Raw genomic sequence first — 15399 nt, forward strand, 5'->3', positions numbered from 1 at the left:
TAACACAAGTCTAACTTACTATTCTAACTTAATCGAACCCGTTATATCTAGATAAACTAAATCAACTCACTAAGAATTATAAGTGTAAATAAAAGCCATACAAGCAGATTCGAACTAATCCCCACTGGACGCATAAAATTCCTTCTTTCAAACAAACCCTCGTCTTCTAACAACCATATAAAGAGGCTTCTTCATTATTCAAATCCATAATTATTTAAACTACTTATAATCACTCAAACTCAAGGGTTCTCCAAAACCAAAGCTATCAAATTATCATCTGCAACCTATACACTATAATCATTCCCAAAATCTTAAAAGAACAATCCCAATCAAATCCATCACAACAGAGCCCCAACAAAACCAAACATGGCCAATACAAATTATAACCAACAAAACGACACAATGTCAGCCCGAATCAAGGATACCAAGACATTGCCACATCAAAACCTTCGAAGCAAAACATAGCTCAAATAATTCCAAAAAACCCAAGATTATCTAGACCGACTTACCTATCTAGATAAAGATAAATCAAACTCAACAATATTGTAACAAGATGCTAATAATTCTAGAGTACTCACTTTCAGCGAAACCTCTCCTGATATACAAATGAACCCAATCCAGCATAGCTTAACGAATCTGTTACACATATGATATAGCTATGGTTAATTTAGGGCAATCTTCCAAATCCCATGAAACTGAGTCTAGCCAAACCAAGATTGAACCAACTACACCATAGCCAAAACCATCCAAGCCATCCAATCGATCACCAGTCAAATCCTAAACCACTAGCACAGCTTGAAAGAACACTAAACCCTCTATTCTAATTTAAACGAAACTAGCATGCCTAGATTTCTCTTAACACCTTTGAAAGATGGAACTATACCTACTCAAAGTAAAATAAAGCCCATAAACCTGGATATTCCAAACAATCCATCCTATTTAACCTAAAAACAAATCAAAGCAAAATCAAGAACTTAATCACTTTAACCAACAAGAACCAGTTTTATTTCTACTCTAAACTCACTAATTAAAACAAGCCCAGCATATTTAGGTAAAGTAGAAAATTAACTCAATTCCTTTATAAGATTAAAACAGACCTATTAAATGAACCATATCTTGATAAACTAAATCCACTCACTCAAAATTATAAGTTCCACAAAAACCCACTCAAATAGATTCAAACTAATCCTTACTGGCCGCATAAACGTCCTTATATCAAACGAACACTCTTTGTCTTTGACAAGCATATAAAGAGGTTTCATTATTCAAATCCATAATTCTTCAAACTCAATAATACTGTAACTAGATTTTAAAGAATTCCTTTAATTAACAAGGTTTTATTTTAAACCCTCTTTGTCTTATAACAACCATATAAAGAGGCTTCATTATTCAAATCCATAATTATTTAAACCACTTATAATCACTCAAACCCAAGGGTACTCCAAAACCAAAGCTATCAAATTATCATCTGCAACCTATAAACTATAATCATTCCCAAAATCTTAAAAGAACAATCCCAATCGAATCCATCACAAACAGAGCCCAAATGAAACCAAACGTGGCCAATACAAATTAGAACCAACAAAATGACACAATGTCAGCCGAATCAAGGATACCAAGACATTGCCACATCGAAACCATCGAAGCAAAACATAGCTCAAATCATTCCAAAAAACCCAAGATTATCTAGACCGACTTACCTATCAATATAAAGATAAATAAAACTCAACAATACTGTAACTAGATGCTAATAATTTTAGAGTACTCACTTTCAGCGAAACTTTCCTGATATACAAATGAATCCAATCCAGCATAACTTAATGAATCTGTTACACATATGATATAGCTACGGTTATTTTAGGGCAATCTTCCAAATCCCATGAAACTGAGTCTAGCCAAACCAAGATTGAACCAACTACACCATAGCCAAAACCATCCAAGCCATCCAATCGACCACCAGTCAAATCCTAAACCACTAGCACAGCTTGAAAGAACACTAAACCCTCTATTCTAATTTAAACGAAACTAGCATGCCTAGATAAACAACGAAATCAACTCAACTCCTTAAAAAGATGGAACTATACCTACTCAAAGTAAAATAAAGCCCATAAACCTGGATCATTCCAAACAATCCACACTATTTAACCTAAAACAAATCAAAGCAAAATCAAGAACTTAATCACTTTAACCAACAAGTGCCAATTTTATTTCTATTCTAAACTCACTAATTAAGACAAGCCCAACATATTTAGATAAAGTAGAAAATTAACTCAATTCCTTTGTAAGATTAAAACAGACCTATTAAACGAACCATATCTTGATAAACTAAATCCACTCACTCAAAATTATAAGTTCCACAAAAACCCACACAAATAGATTCAAACTAATCCTTACTGGCCACATAAACGTCCTTCTATCAAACGAACAAGCATATAAAGAGGTTTCATTATTCAAATCCATAATTCTTCAAACAACTTATAATCACTCAAACCGAAGGGTTATTAAAAGTTGAAGGGCTATTAAGTTAAAAAAAATTTACTAAACTTACTAAATTTTTTTAGTTTATAAACAAATTATTTCTCTCTCTCTCTCTCTCTCTCTCTCTCTCTCTCTCTCTCTCCCTCCTGAGTTACATATTTAGGGTTGTCAATGGATTGGGTTTAGATCTACATAGTTTGGATATTTATTTATTTTTCCAAAAGCTAGTAAATTATTATCCATAGGTATTACTTATTTACGTAACTAAATTGTTCATCTAATTAATGAATTAATTTATGAACCACGGATTATTTCTGGTGTCGAATAGGCTGTACATGTCTTGTCCCAATAATAACTGAAAATTTATTTATTTATTTTACTAAATTAAATTATTCATTTATTTGTTTTAATATATTAAATAAACTATTCTCCATAATGTTTTATTTATTTAATTCAACATGTGACCAATATTTACGGTTGTCAATGATGCAAGTTTGGTTGGGGATAGCTTGGACTAGTCTTGCACCAATCACAAGTGAATATTTATTTATATTTTTTTGTTAAAGTTAATTATTGATTTATCTATTTTATAAAATTAAATAAATTATTATCCATAGATTTCTATTTACTTAATTTATTGAATTCTTTAATTAACTAATTAATTAATTATTTTCCTAACAAATTAATTTTCTCTCTCTCTCTCTCTCTCTCTCTCTCTCTCTCCCGGAGACTATTTTTAGGGTAACTAATATGTTTAGTGAGGTGTGGGATAGGATGTACCTGTCCCGTCCCAATAATAAATGTAATTTTATTTTATTTATTTTACTAAACCAAATTAATCATTAGTTATTTTACAAAATTAACTAAATTGGTATCCATAGGTTCCTATTTATTTAATTTATTAAATTATTCAAGTAGTTAATAATCCATAGATTCCCCCCCAACCCGAGAAAAATATTTAGGTTTATAAATTGGATAGGTATCGGTTGGGGTTAAACCTTTTCATTAGTTGGGCCATGTCTTGTTTGGGCTTTGCCTTTATATCAATAGAACTTATTAAGGCCCAAGTCTAAGCCTAGACCAACCATCAATCCTAGATTTTGATCCTGTGCCCGACCATCATATAAAGCTTGGATTGCGATAAGGAAATTTTTGTTCTTTGTCTCTTTCTCATTTTCTAGAAATCTCTGTTCCATATTTGTTGCTAACATGTAACAATTTACAATGATGCCATTAATAAAGAGCTAACTACTCTCTCTTTTTCTTGCCTAATTATTTATATACTTATTTTAAAAAGTTAAAAGATTTTATTGATTTAATTTACTAGATTATTTAATTTATCCCTTTCTATCTTACTACTCAGTGTCCAATATTTAATGGTTGTCAACAGGTGGAGATTGGTCTAGGTAGCTTGGATATTTATTTATTTTATTAAATTAAACTATTCAATTATATATTTTACAAAATTAAGAAAATTATTATCCATCTTTGAAGTAGATGTCTTTTTCTTGTTTCTCATAGAAGAGCAAATGTCTATCCAAGTGCCTAATGCTACCCTTGCTACTAAAGTTAAAGCCAATCCTACATTTTTGGCAAATGGCTCTTTTTCTCTTCCCCTCAACTTCATCTATTTTAAATATTTGCTAAATTAGGCTAGTGAACTTAATGATAGGGAATTGGTTTCAGGAGGAGGAGCCAACCATTTTTTTAATTCTAACAAATAAAAATTTATTTAATTGCAATTACTTGCATGATCGGATTACCAATTTAGAATCTCAACTTGATTTTAACGATTGAAGCCTCAAAGCCTCCTAAATTGCCAAGTGTATGACAATATGCGATTGTATGAGATGAGATGAGAGTATGAGAATTGAGAAAAGAATTGCTAAATTGGTGTGGTGAGAATAGTGGAGGATAGGGTTATTTATAGGAATTGAAAATAATTCAATTGCCTAAAATACCCTAAATACTAGCAGTTTTTTAGTTGTTGAGAGGGGTATTTTGGTTATTGTAAAGTATCTATCACTTTACCCAAATGCCCCAAATGTCTCAAACTAGTTGATATATAATTATTGGATATAGTTATTGAAGGGGCATTATTGTCCCAAACTAGCTATTTATAGGCTTATAGTTGTTGATTGAGGTGGTATGTCTATAAAAGCCCCTTGAAAAAAAGTTTAAACTAGTTGTTTGGGGGGGGGGGGGGGGGTTCCCCAAGGGCCCCAACGGCTAATTTCTTGAATGGGCTACACTCGATCCATTGCAGGCTAGTAGGTTGTGCTACTTGTTGGGCTGTGTCGTGCAGGCCTATGGACCTGAAACCCCCGACCTAGCATGATCCACATGATTGTGTTGCCCAGCACGGCCCGTGTGCAGGTCTGGTCCAAAATCTTGTTACGGCCCAGAATAGTTCGATTTACACCTCTAATCCTCTCCCTTGGAAAGCGGGGTGTTTAAATTTGGATCAAAAACCGAAAACCGAACTGACCCAAGCTAAATAAGCTAATTCAGGTATTGGTTTGGTTCGGTTTTTGACGTGTTAAAAATTTAATAAAATCGAACAAAAAACCAAACTACTATACTATGTAAAATTGTATATTATATAATTAATTATTTATATTAATTGTATTATGTTTCACTAATTTAAGGAAAAATTCTCGATTACTACCTTGTACTTTAGTCATAGTGTCATTTTACTCCCCAAACATTAAAACACGATAATTCGGTACCCAAACTTTCAAAACGTGCCAATCCAATACCTACTATTAACCATGCATTTAGCGGCATTTGAAAAGACACAAATGCCCTTCGTATGTCATCTAATTCTCTTTATCAACCATCCAAATGTTGATAAAATAATGAATAGTGCCAAATCTTTGCCTCTTCTATTCAAGAAAGTTGGAATCACTATAATGCCCACTAAGACATGACCCCAACTTTCATGAATAGAAGAGACAATGATTTGAGACTATTCATTTTTTGTCAACGTTTGGATGGTTGCTAAAGACAATTAGATGACACTCAAAGGGTGTTTATGTATACGGTACTAATTAGAAAATTTCCCTTAATTTAATTATTGTTTTATATATTACTCTTTTTCTTAAATCTCCCTTTAGGCATTGATCCCAATCGGAATTTTTGTTAGTATCAATACTAAATAAGAACATTAATTTAAATTAATTACTACTTTACTAATTAGTATTTAGTAATTACTAGTAACTAGTAAGTGGGAAACACAAAAGACAACCACATTGGAGTGCTCGAGTTGGGTTAGGAGTCAAACTATCAAAGACTAATTACTAATTAGTATTTACTAATTACTAACTCTTGTTTGATTTTTCCCTTTTTCTACTAACTCAGTCATTTTATTTTTTAAATACGGTATGGATTGGTTCAGTTTAAACCCTGTTTCATTCGGTGCAATTGAGGGATATGACCAAACTAATAGTGGGTTAGGTCATCCGAATGTACACCCCTACTTGTCATATAAATTAAACAGTTATGTAAAGGACACTTTCATCATATTCTGAATTCTCAAATCATACCTTGTATTATGATAGAGTCCCTCTTTTATGTTCGGACATTCTCAGAATTCCCTCTCGCCACTCTATTCCACAGTCCAACGCGCCGGTGTGAGGTGAGTGGCCAACGGGATGCTCAGGTTGGGGCTCGAAGAAGATGAGGACCAGAGATGGGGAGGGGAGAGTTCGAATGACCTTAAAACTTTTGAAAGAAGCCCTGTTTTTGAATTTTGTCCTTTTGCGGGTGGTTAAACCGGGTTTGTTCAGCTAACGGCTGAACACCCGTTAATATTAGTATTTTTGTCGAAATGCCAATGTGGTCACTTCTGAATGGTGGGATCACGTATCCAATAGACCCACGAGTGCATAAAACGTGGATTCTCACAATCCGGACTTCGGTCCCAACTTTACACTATCTTGGACTACCCAAGCCCGATCCCGGCCAATGAACAGGCTTCGGACGTTCTGAAAATTCCCTCTCCCCACTCCGTTCTCTTTTTCTGTCTGGCTGCTTATTCCCTTTTTGATCTGTCCGGCTACTTTGGATGGAGGTGAAGGACACGGTAATTCCCGAAGGCCACCACCGCTTGATGACTAATTCTGTTAGAATTTTAAATGTACCGTTGTAAGAATCGTGGTATTTATTCTGCAATCTTTGATACGCTTTACCTTGTCATTTAAATTGATTTTGTAACGGTCTAAATCCTTATCAATCGACCTGAGAGCAAGAGATCATCGATTAATTTCTATATAAGAGTTGGTGTTTTCCATTCAGAGAAGAGCTCGATCTCAGACTTACCTGCGAATGGCGATCCATGGCTCCAGAGCCAGTTCACTCAGGCGGAGCTTCGCAGCTTGAATTCCTATGTGAGTAATCCTCAAAACCCTAAAACCCAAGTAGCTTTCTTGTTTGTGGGTTTCTTCGATGTTTTGTCTATTTTCTTGATTTGGCGGCTGGTTTCTGCAGTTCCTCTCAATGAGGAGGGAGATCGGGCGAGTGACAACCGTTGGAGAGTCTTTGACTGAGGTAGATCGGGCGAGGGAGATCCCGCAGTTCCAGGACGTCGGAGCTGAAAACCGTTGGAGAGTCTTTGACTGAGGAAGAGAGGGCTGCGTGTTTGATCGAATCGTATCGGGACATGGACGAGGAGGTATAGGATTTTGAAGTCTTCCTTCGGGTGAGTACTATTATAGGATCTGCAGCTTGAATGCGTAAACGTTGAATTTGAATTCATTTTTTTATGCAGTTTATGGTTTTGGGTTGAGATTGTAAAAGATCATAGTGAATGATCTTTCTATGATATGTGTAAAGGTGTACTATGTGTAACTCTATTTTATGTTGGCCAGTAGGTGCTTTGATTCAGAGACAGAGCTGTCTCAAGTAATGGGCATATAATCGTATTAGTATGTAATGCAGCAACTGTCACCAATAAGGATATGTTCTCGGAAACCATCTAGAGCACCAATAAGGAGTTATTTGATGCGAGCTGATGGTCATCTAGGTACTAGGAGAATGCCAAAAGCTATGGGCTGAGGTTGTGAAAACTGAGAAATGACCTGATGACTCGTGGTTTGGCAGAGGGACCTAGGATGGGCTGGAATTATGATATGATAGATGTAGCTGACCCAGTATAATTGGTATATGTCTCTGTTGAACTGAATCAAGTTGAGTCCAGTTTTCAAAGAATTTGGCTTGTTGGATGATTGTTCTGGATTTGAAACATAGGGTACATGGCATTGCCCTTTTCAAAAGGCATGCACCTATTTTAAAAATGCCTTCCTTTGTTTATATTTTGTTTGGTAGATTCTTTTGTGTTATATGCCTTTGTAATGGTTTGTCAACTTCTCAAGTACCTTTTATTGCTGTTTATATTAGTAGTAATGGTCTATTGGCTTTTAAAATAAATAAATATAAAGACCATTCAATACCTGAATGGTCTATTAGATTTTATGGCTGTGATTTATGACTCAAATGAAAATAATTTTTATGTTTTTTTGGTGTTGCTTCTGGTTGTCCACATTTGTATCTCTATGCCAGCCTGATGATGCCTTTTGCACTTTACTATTTCTTGTAGCACTTTAGAGGAGCTAAAAATCCATTATTTTCTGCAAGTAATTTGATGCAGCTTTGCACCAATTTCTCAAAACATTGCAATGCATCGTGTCAAGATAAATCTGAAACTTATTGGAAATGGTTTTAGAAGGAGGTTCCTTTTTTTGTTCTCCATAACAAAGCAAAATTACTTTCTCCAATGTCAAATCCTGAAAATGGAAATGATAATTATATTTGCACCTGAAATTTGCAAATAGGACTCATTAGTATGAATGCCTTCTGTCTTACTATGTCATCTATAACATGCATAATCTTACCAAAGAGATTAGACTCATTTGCTTATAAGTTATATGTTGAGGCATGATTAAATTTGATCATGTCTAAGCAGTCATATACAAAAAAATTTTGGTCTCAGTAGAGATGATTGGGCATTGCATTTTGTGATGAAAATTTTTAACAGAACTGAGCTAGTTGACTGAGGAATTGATATAGCTTTGTTGCCAGACACCCTGATCATATCCATCTTGAGGTCACAGAGCATCAATGTGCTCTATCCAACACCTACAATACCTTTATATAGCTCCCTGATTCAAGTGAAAATTTCCAGCAACCTCTGGTCGAAAGGGAAGCAAACAATTTACATCTTGATTGCATCTGGAAAGAAAGGCTTTTAAAATCATGTTACTTCCAGGCATTTATTTGGTAAAGAATGCATTTCTCAGCTCCATGACTAGCACTTACCTTCTAGAAGGCCAAAACCAGGATTTGGAAAGAAAAAAGTTTTGTTTGCTTCAAATGGTCTCAGATGATCTCTGCAGTGAGCATTAGCTATCTTAATGGCAGTGGCCACTATAGCCCATTTCAATACTTTCTATGTAAGAGATAATCCATGCTGACTCCTAGACGCCATAGGAACTCTCCTTAGCCCTTAATACCACTGTTTAAAAACATTGAGAGAGTTTGGTGGAGAATGGGATTCTTTGTTTCTTGAGACCCATTATTATTTTTTTCTGTTCCCCCATGCATGTATTCCTTATCTATCTTACCCAGCAGAGTTGGGAAGCTCATCAAGATTTTCAGAAAACATCCCACCCTTCTAAGTTCTAACCTTCTACTTATCGGAATATACACATTCCTTTTTCCTCCCTTACCAAAAAATTCCTGCCAGAGTTATAAATTGGCCTTTCTAGCAGGGTTCCTGTTCAACAACCTCCTACCTAAGGATGGATCCAGCCTATGGGGCATGTCTCTCCTCATCCATTCGCACCATTGAGTGCCCCTGGAAAGTCTGCGGACACGATGCCCACCTGGCAATGTTAAACTTGGCTCCTTTCGCTTTGCAAGGAACCAGATAAGGGCCACCATGACTCTGAGGGCGTACTTTGTAAGCAACGGGCAGATAAGGCTTATCACCTTTGGACGTATTGGACATACACTTACTTTACTAAGCTCTCGGCTCTGATTCTCTGCCCACTAGCTCTGGTTCTCTTTGGCAGCTTGGTACTAACTTGCCTGTTAGAGTCCCCTTGCCTGGGTCATCCTCTCGGGCTCTTTGATGTGTTTGATCTTGTAGATACGACTTGATGACCTTAGTTCACATTGTTCGAGCTGTCATTGTCAGCAGAGACTCAGCGCTATTTGGTCCTCATCGCCTTGTGTATGTCTTTTTCTCTGATGTACATCTTCTCATGTACTACCTCTTTTATTTAATCAAAATTTTGTTATCCTTTCTCAAAAATTAAAATAAAGTAACACCATTTGCTCTTTTTTAAGCTATCTGGAAAGAGTGCTACAGCCAGATCTTTGACTCAAAAGCTTCCATCATAGAGGTTGTTATGCATAAGACTGAGTGATACCTGATCTGCTGGCAAAGAGGGACTCAGCAAAGCCAGGGGTTACAGCTAAGCAATCCAGTGTAACTGGGATTCCATCTCTCTCTCTCTCTCTCTCTCTCTCTCTGATGCAAGCTGTCTTGTGTACATTCTGTTCTTTGTTTTGTTCATCTGAGTATATATCTTAATACTCCATTATAAATGAAGTAGGAGTTTCCCTGCTTTATAGCAATATAATCATATACCACTTAAAAAAATGCTTATTCTGAAGAAAGTCATTGGTAAAGAAACTCAAGTTGAAATGAGGGAAGTGTTGGGAGTGTTATATTTAGGAGGGGAGTTTTCTGAACAGTTGGAAGATGGGGAAATAAGAGAGCAAAAATCGGGGGAAGTTTTAGAAACAGAACACTATGTGAGGGTCAATTGAAAAGAATGGGGTGGGAGTTAATTATCAAAGAAAAAAAAAAGAATGGGGTAGGAGTTTAGTTGACACCGGTAACCATATTTGGAGACACATTTTTGATACCTGATGAGGGCGATTCTGATGGCTGGAGTATGGTTTTTGGATAGAGGTCTGAGAGAATCCTTGTTTTTTCTTGTTTGTAATGGTTCTTATATTTGGGTCATAGTTTTCAAAGTGTGCCATACCGCCATTAGTCTATGTAAGTTCTTATTTGATTGGTCATGGTGGGGAGTTTAGGATGCTTGTTGGTTCTCTTGTCTTTTGTGGGTAATTCCTTACAACCTATTTTTGTGTCTTCATTTTGTTTTAATGAATTTTTCTTTACCATAAAAAATGCTTATTCTGTCCAAGATTCCAAGGAACTTATCCCATAGTTTTGGAGATGTATTAGATCAGATGCCTATGAGCAGAAAATCTGAATGTCATGTAATTACGTCTCTTTCACACTTTTCTCTACTACTCTCCCTCATTGAAAGATTGAGTCACTAGGGTCAGAAATATGATGGAGGGAAAGGTTTTAGCTTCAATTGAAATGAGATTTTCTCCTTTTTGTAGCATGGAAAGATCCATGATGAACTTTAGAAGAAAGTAAAGGAGAATAAAGGGAGATGGAAGGGCAAAAGAGAGAAGAAAAGATTGGGAGTAAAGGGCCAATGGAAAGGACTACAAGATTGGTGATGGTCGTTCAAATGGCCTGGGAGATCAGGGAACATAGAGCCAAGAAGACTAACTGGATGTGAGTGCTAACTGAATGTGAGTTCACACTCGCATCCAACTTTCTTTCCCTGATGTTGTTTGCCTTAGCCAAACTATGTGGTGAACATGTTTAGAACAATCAAGTGTTGAACAAGTCGAGATCAATGAAACATGGGGGACCCTCATGGACCAACTCCTGTAATGTTCAGGATCAGTGTCTCATCCACAGACTCCACCAGGTTGGTTTTTTACCCAATAAAGAACTAATAGAGGGCAAATATTCATATCTAAGCATTTATCTTTTTGTTGACTTCATCCTATGTGTCACATCATAGGTGTTAAGATTAATCAGATTTTATAACAGACATTGTCTAACACATGGTAACAGCATATGTTTGCCTTTCCAAAGCCTGTTATCTCAGATACAAAAATGACAACTCCCATTATCTACATGCTTTTATGATTGTTTTGATTGATATTTGAGAAAAATGATTGTGGATTTCGATTGAGTAATGAGTATCTCAGACAAAAGGCAGCTATATTTTGAATTTTATTAAGTACCGGAAGGAGCAAGTTGTTTGTTTTGTTGGGCATCTACCCATGTGTCTACACAGCTGATGCAAATGCATAAAGATAATTTTCATATTTACCAAGTTCTCTAATTCAATTACAACATTTTCTGTTAAACTGCAAATATCTTGTGTGGAGTAAAAGTGTAGCTCCATTCATTTGCTTTAATAATGAAATCTCCATTGCTGAACTACTTGACTCTTTGGCAGGAGATATCCATGGTCAGTATTCTGATCTTCTTCGGTTTTCTGAATATGGTGGACTCCCACCTTCCGCAAATTATCTCTTCCTTGGGGATTATGTGGACCGTGGTAAGCAGAGCATAGAGACCATTTGCCTTCTCCTTGAATACAAAATTAATTACCCGGAGAACTTTTTCCTTCTTCGGGGCAACCATGAGTGTGCTTCCATCAATCGAATATATGGGTTTTATGACGAGTGCAAGAGAAGGTTTAATGTCCGCCTTTGGAAGACATTTACAGATTGCTTCAACTGCCTGCCAGTGGCTGCTCTTATTGATGACAAGATCCTTTGCATGCATGGAGGATTGTCCCCTGACTTGAAGAACTTGGATCAGATACAGAATATTGCTCGCCCTGTTGATGTGTCCGATCAAGGACTTCTCTGTGATTTGCTATGGGTTGATCCTGATAAAGATATACAAGGATGGGGAGAAAATGACAGAGGTGTATCTTATACATTTGGAGCTGACAAGGTCACTGAGAGAGATGGAGAACAGGTTTGTAGAAGTTGCAAAATGGAGGAAAGAGAAAGATTGAAGCAAAAGTTTTCATTCTTGAAGAGGTAAGGATCAGAGGCCAGCAGAGCTTGAAGATTTGGGAGGCAAAGAGAACTACAATATTGCTGGAAGGTCTTGAAGTGATCGAATGGATGCAGAAGTTTGTTTAGAAGCAAGTTCTAAAGGTAAACAAATGAACTTTACGAAGTTCAACCTTGATGGAAGAAAGAGGTATGAGTTGGAATGCAAAAAGAATGCAAAAGGTTATTACATAACTCTGCAGGTGGTCTGCTTCCCAGAAAGTTGAAGGGGTAATGGTTGGAAGGCAGTGGCACAGGTATTGCCAGCAGAGCTTGAAGATTTGGGAGGCAAAGAGAACTACAATATTGCTGGAAGGTCTTGAAGTGATCGAATGGATGCAGAAGTTTGTTTAGAAGCAAGTTCTAAAGGTAAACAAATGAACTTTACGAAGTTCAACCTTGATGGAAGAAAGAGGTATGAGTTGGAATGCAAAAAGAATGCAAAAGGTTATTACATAACTCTGCAGGTGGTCTGCTTCCCAGAAAGTTGAAGGGGTAATGGTTGGAAGGCAGTGGCACAGGTATTGAGTGACTTTATTCAGCGGCTGAAAACAAAACAAGTAGAGGTTGTAGCAAAGGAAAAGAAAGGGGGTATACAAAAGAGAATGGAAGAACCCAGTGACAGAAACTGGTTGATTGCAGAAAAAGGACAAAGAAGTTCTAAACTAGTAGCATCAGTAGAAATGGAGAACTGGGGGAAGAAATTTGTGGTGGAAACCTCAAGTTCACCAAAGGATTGGAGAGGTATTGCGCAGGCGATACTCAGAGAAATAAACCTGCAAAAGCCGATGGTGATTACTCCTTATGCCTCTTGTAAAGCTTTGTTAGATCTGGGTGAAGATGAAGTAGAGATTTCAGCTTTAATTATTCACTCAAAGGCTGGTGCTGCCACGGTCTCAAAATGGTGTCCTCTCTCCAATACCAAAAGTTTTGTGATTGAGGACAATGTAATAGTCAGATTGCTAGGTTTACTTTTCAACCTCTAGGAGTAAGTATTACAGTCAATAATTGTATTCTGTGATGCAAGATTAGATGGTGTGTTTGATTGTGATCTCCATTCAGTTGTAGTGATGTTAGGTGGTATTAAACCCAATGATATTCCAAAGAACATAGAGGTTGTTTCAGATGGTTTAGTTTACCCCGTTTGGCTTGCTACCTCCATTGAAGCCCAGCTATGGAAGGAGGGAAGAAGAGAGGAAGATGAAGAGACAAAACATGCTTGGTTGTGTGGTTTGCAAGGCAGTGTAGTCTCTACAAGAGAAGTTAAGGCAACTAAGGTTCCCAAGAAAAAAAGAGAAAAAAGATGATGATTTAAACACTTGGGGAAAGTCTGCATGGCAAGGTGGGCTGAGGGATGGCAGGTCCTATGTTCAGTTGGTGACAGGGGAATTAAATGGAGATGGGCTTGTTCCAGTTCAAATTTCAAAACAAAATGAACAAAGGTCGGCAAGGTTTCAGTGTTCAAGCCAGTCCTGTGAGCTGGTTCAGTCTGGTCCAATGAACCGAGGCTAGTCAACCAGTCACATGTTGTTTTAAGTAAACACGTGACTGGCAAAGGGATAGAGGGTTGGGCTAAGGCCCATCAGGATCTAATGGGTCTAGGCAAGTGAATGGGCCGACTTTTTTAAATCTAGTGGACCTAGACCTTAAAAAGCCACACACCCTTTTAAGTAGGCACGTGACCAAAGGAGATGGGGAGATGATGGACCAAAACGATGGTCTATAATCGTCTCCCTTGAGCAATTCGCAACCAACGCTTGCAGGAAGTAGGGTTAGCCGCAGTGGTGCGGCAAATCTGAACTAGGAATGTTGCTGATCAAAACTGAGGAAGGGGTAATTTGGCAACTAAGGAATGAATTCAGGCACTTCAAACAGCTTTCTAGAGATATGCTCATCCAAATAAGATGGATTAGAAGATCTGCAAACAGCATGGCAGATGGCCTATCCAAAACTAGTCTTTGGAAGATTTAAATAGCTGGTAAATTCTTGGGATCTCCAAAAAAGGCAAAGTGATATATTGTGTTCTATACTAGAAGTATTCATTTGGCAAGAGAGAAAAGCAAAGTGTTTTTAAAAACAAGAAGATGCAAAGGGATGAAGTACTTAGGAGTATCCTCCAGTATTAGTTTTGGTTCTAGAGCTACAAATCATAAGGTTCTTATTGATATTAACTCCAGTGATCAAATTAACATTCATGACAGATATGAAGTTGGGGAGTTGAAGAAGATTGGAGTCCTTGAGGTGAAAGGGAAGGGGGATGTGGGTAAAAACTTTGATAAGTAATGAAGTTTTGAACTTAGATAATGGGAAAATGAAGAGTCGAGTGGACTTAAGGAAACTAGTGGAGAGGGATATTGAAGTTGGTAAATCTGTAGGCATATTCTTTTTGGGTGGTGAGGCTTTTGCTAGAAGGGCTTTTGAAAGAGTTTGAGAAAAAGATAAGGCGAAGTGAAAGAGCAACACTCAAGAGGAAGGTAGAGAGGCATGGGATGAGGGAGAGGGTCAGGATTTCAGACGTGGAGGACTAAGTGCGATTGATGGGAGGAGTTGTGGAAGTTTGATTTGTTGGTTTTTACAGGAGGTGGATGCTGTTGTTTGAAGTGTTCAAGAGGGTTGGTTGGAGATTTTCTCATCTTGATCAGGGCTAGTGTTGCTTTGTTTAGTTCTTGGAATATGGTTTTAGTTTGGTTTTGTGTGTTGACCCTGGATTTGTGCTGTAATTTTCTTCTTTTTATCTTTTGCTGTTTGCTGTTGTGGGAGTATTGTTTTTGCTTTCGGATGATGTTTTATCACCTTTTAATTGTAATCCCTTGTTTTCTTTTTTAATGAAATTTACTTTTAAAAAAAAATCATTTGTTCTCTAAGCTCCTCATATGGTGTTAAATGAGTTCAAAGACTACTGCTTCAAAGTGTTCTTTCTGCATATAATCTGTTGGGGTAGTTTTGTAGTGCTCTTGTCTACCTTAC

At 37.0% G+C, this 15399-nt stretch overlaps 1 long non-coding RNA gene and 1 pseudogene across 2 annotated transcripts; both read left to right on the forward strand.

The window, feature by feature from the left end:
• The first annotated feature begins 6374 nt into the window (after positions 1-6374).
• LOC148848813 (uncharacterized) lies at positions 6375-7788 on the forward strand. 2 transcript variants are annotated; one of them, XR_016101364.1, is made up of 4 exons: positions 6397-6562; positions 6775-6866; positions 6967-7177; positions 7347-7788. It is a non-coding gene; the product is annotated as an uncharacterized LOC148848813 (long non-coding RNA). The 2 variants fall into 2 exon arrangements; XR_016101363.1 differs by having other exon boundaries at positions 6375-6636; positions 6967-7411.
• Positions 7789-11214: 3426 nt separating this feature from the next.
• LOC148848814 (serine/threonine-protein phosphatase PP1 pseudogene) lies at positions 11215-12580 on the forward strand (annotated as a pseudogene).
• The last annotated feature ends 2819 nt before the right edge of the window (positions 12581-15399 follow it).

This window comes from Nelumbo lutea, chromosome 6 (genome assembly GCF_056320005.1).
Source record: "Nelumbo lutea isolate HS-2025 chromosome 6, American lotus-T2T, whole genome shotgun sequence".
Taxonomy (NCBI): Eukaryota; Viridiplantae; Streptophyta; class Magnoliopsida; order Proteales; family Nelumbonaceae; genus Nelumbo; species Nelumbo lutea.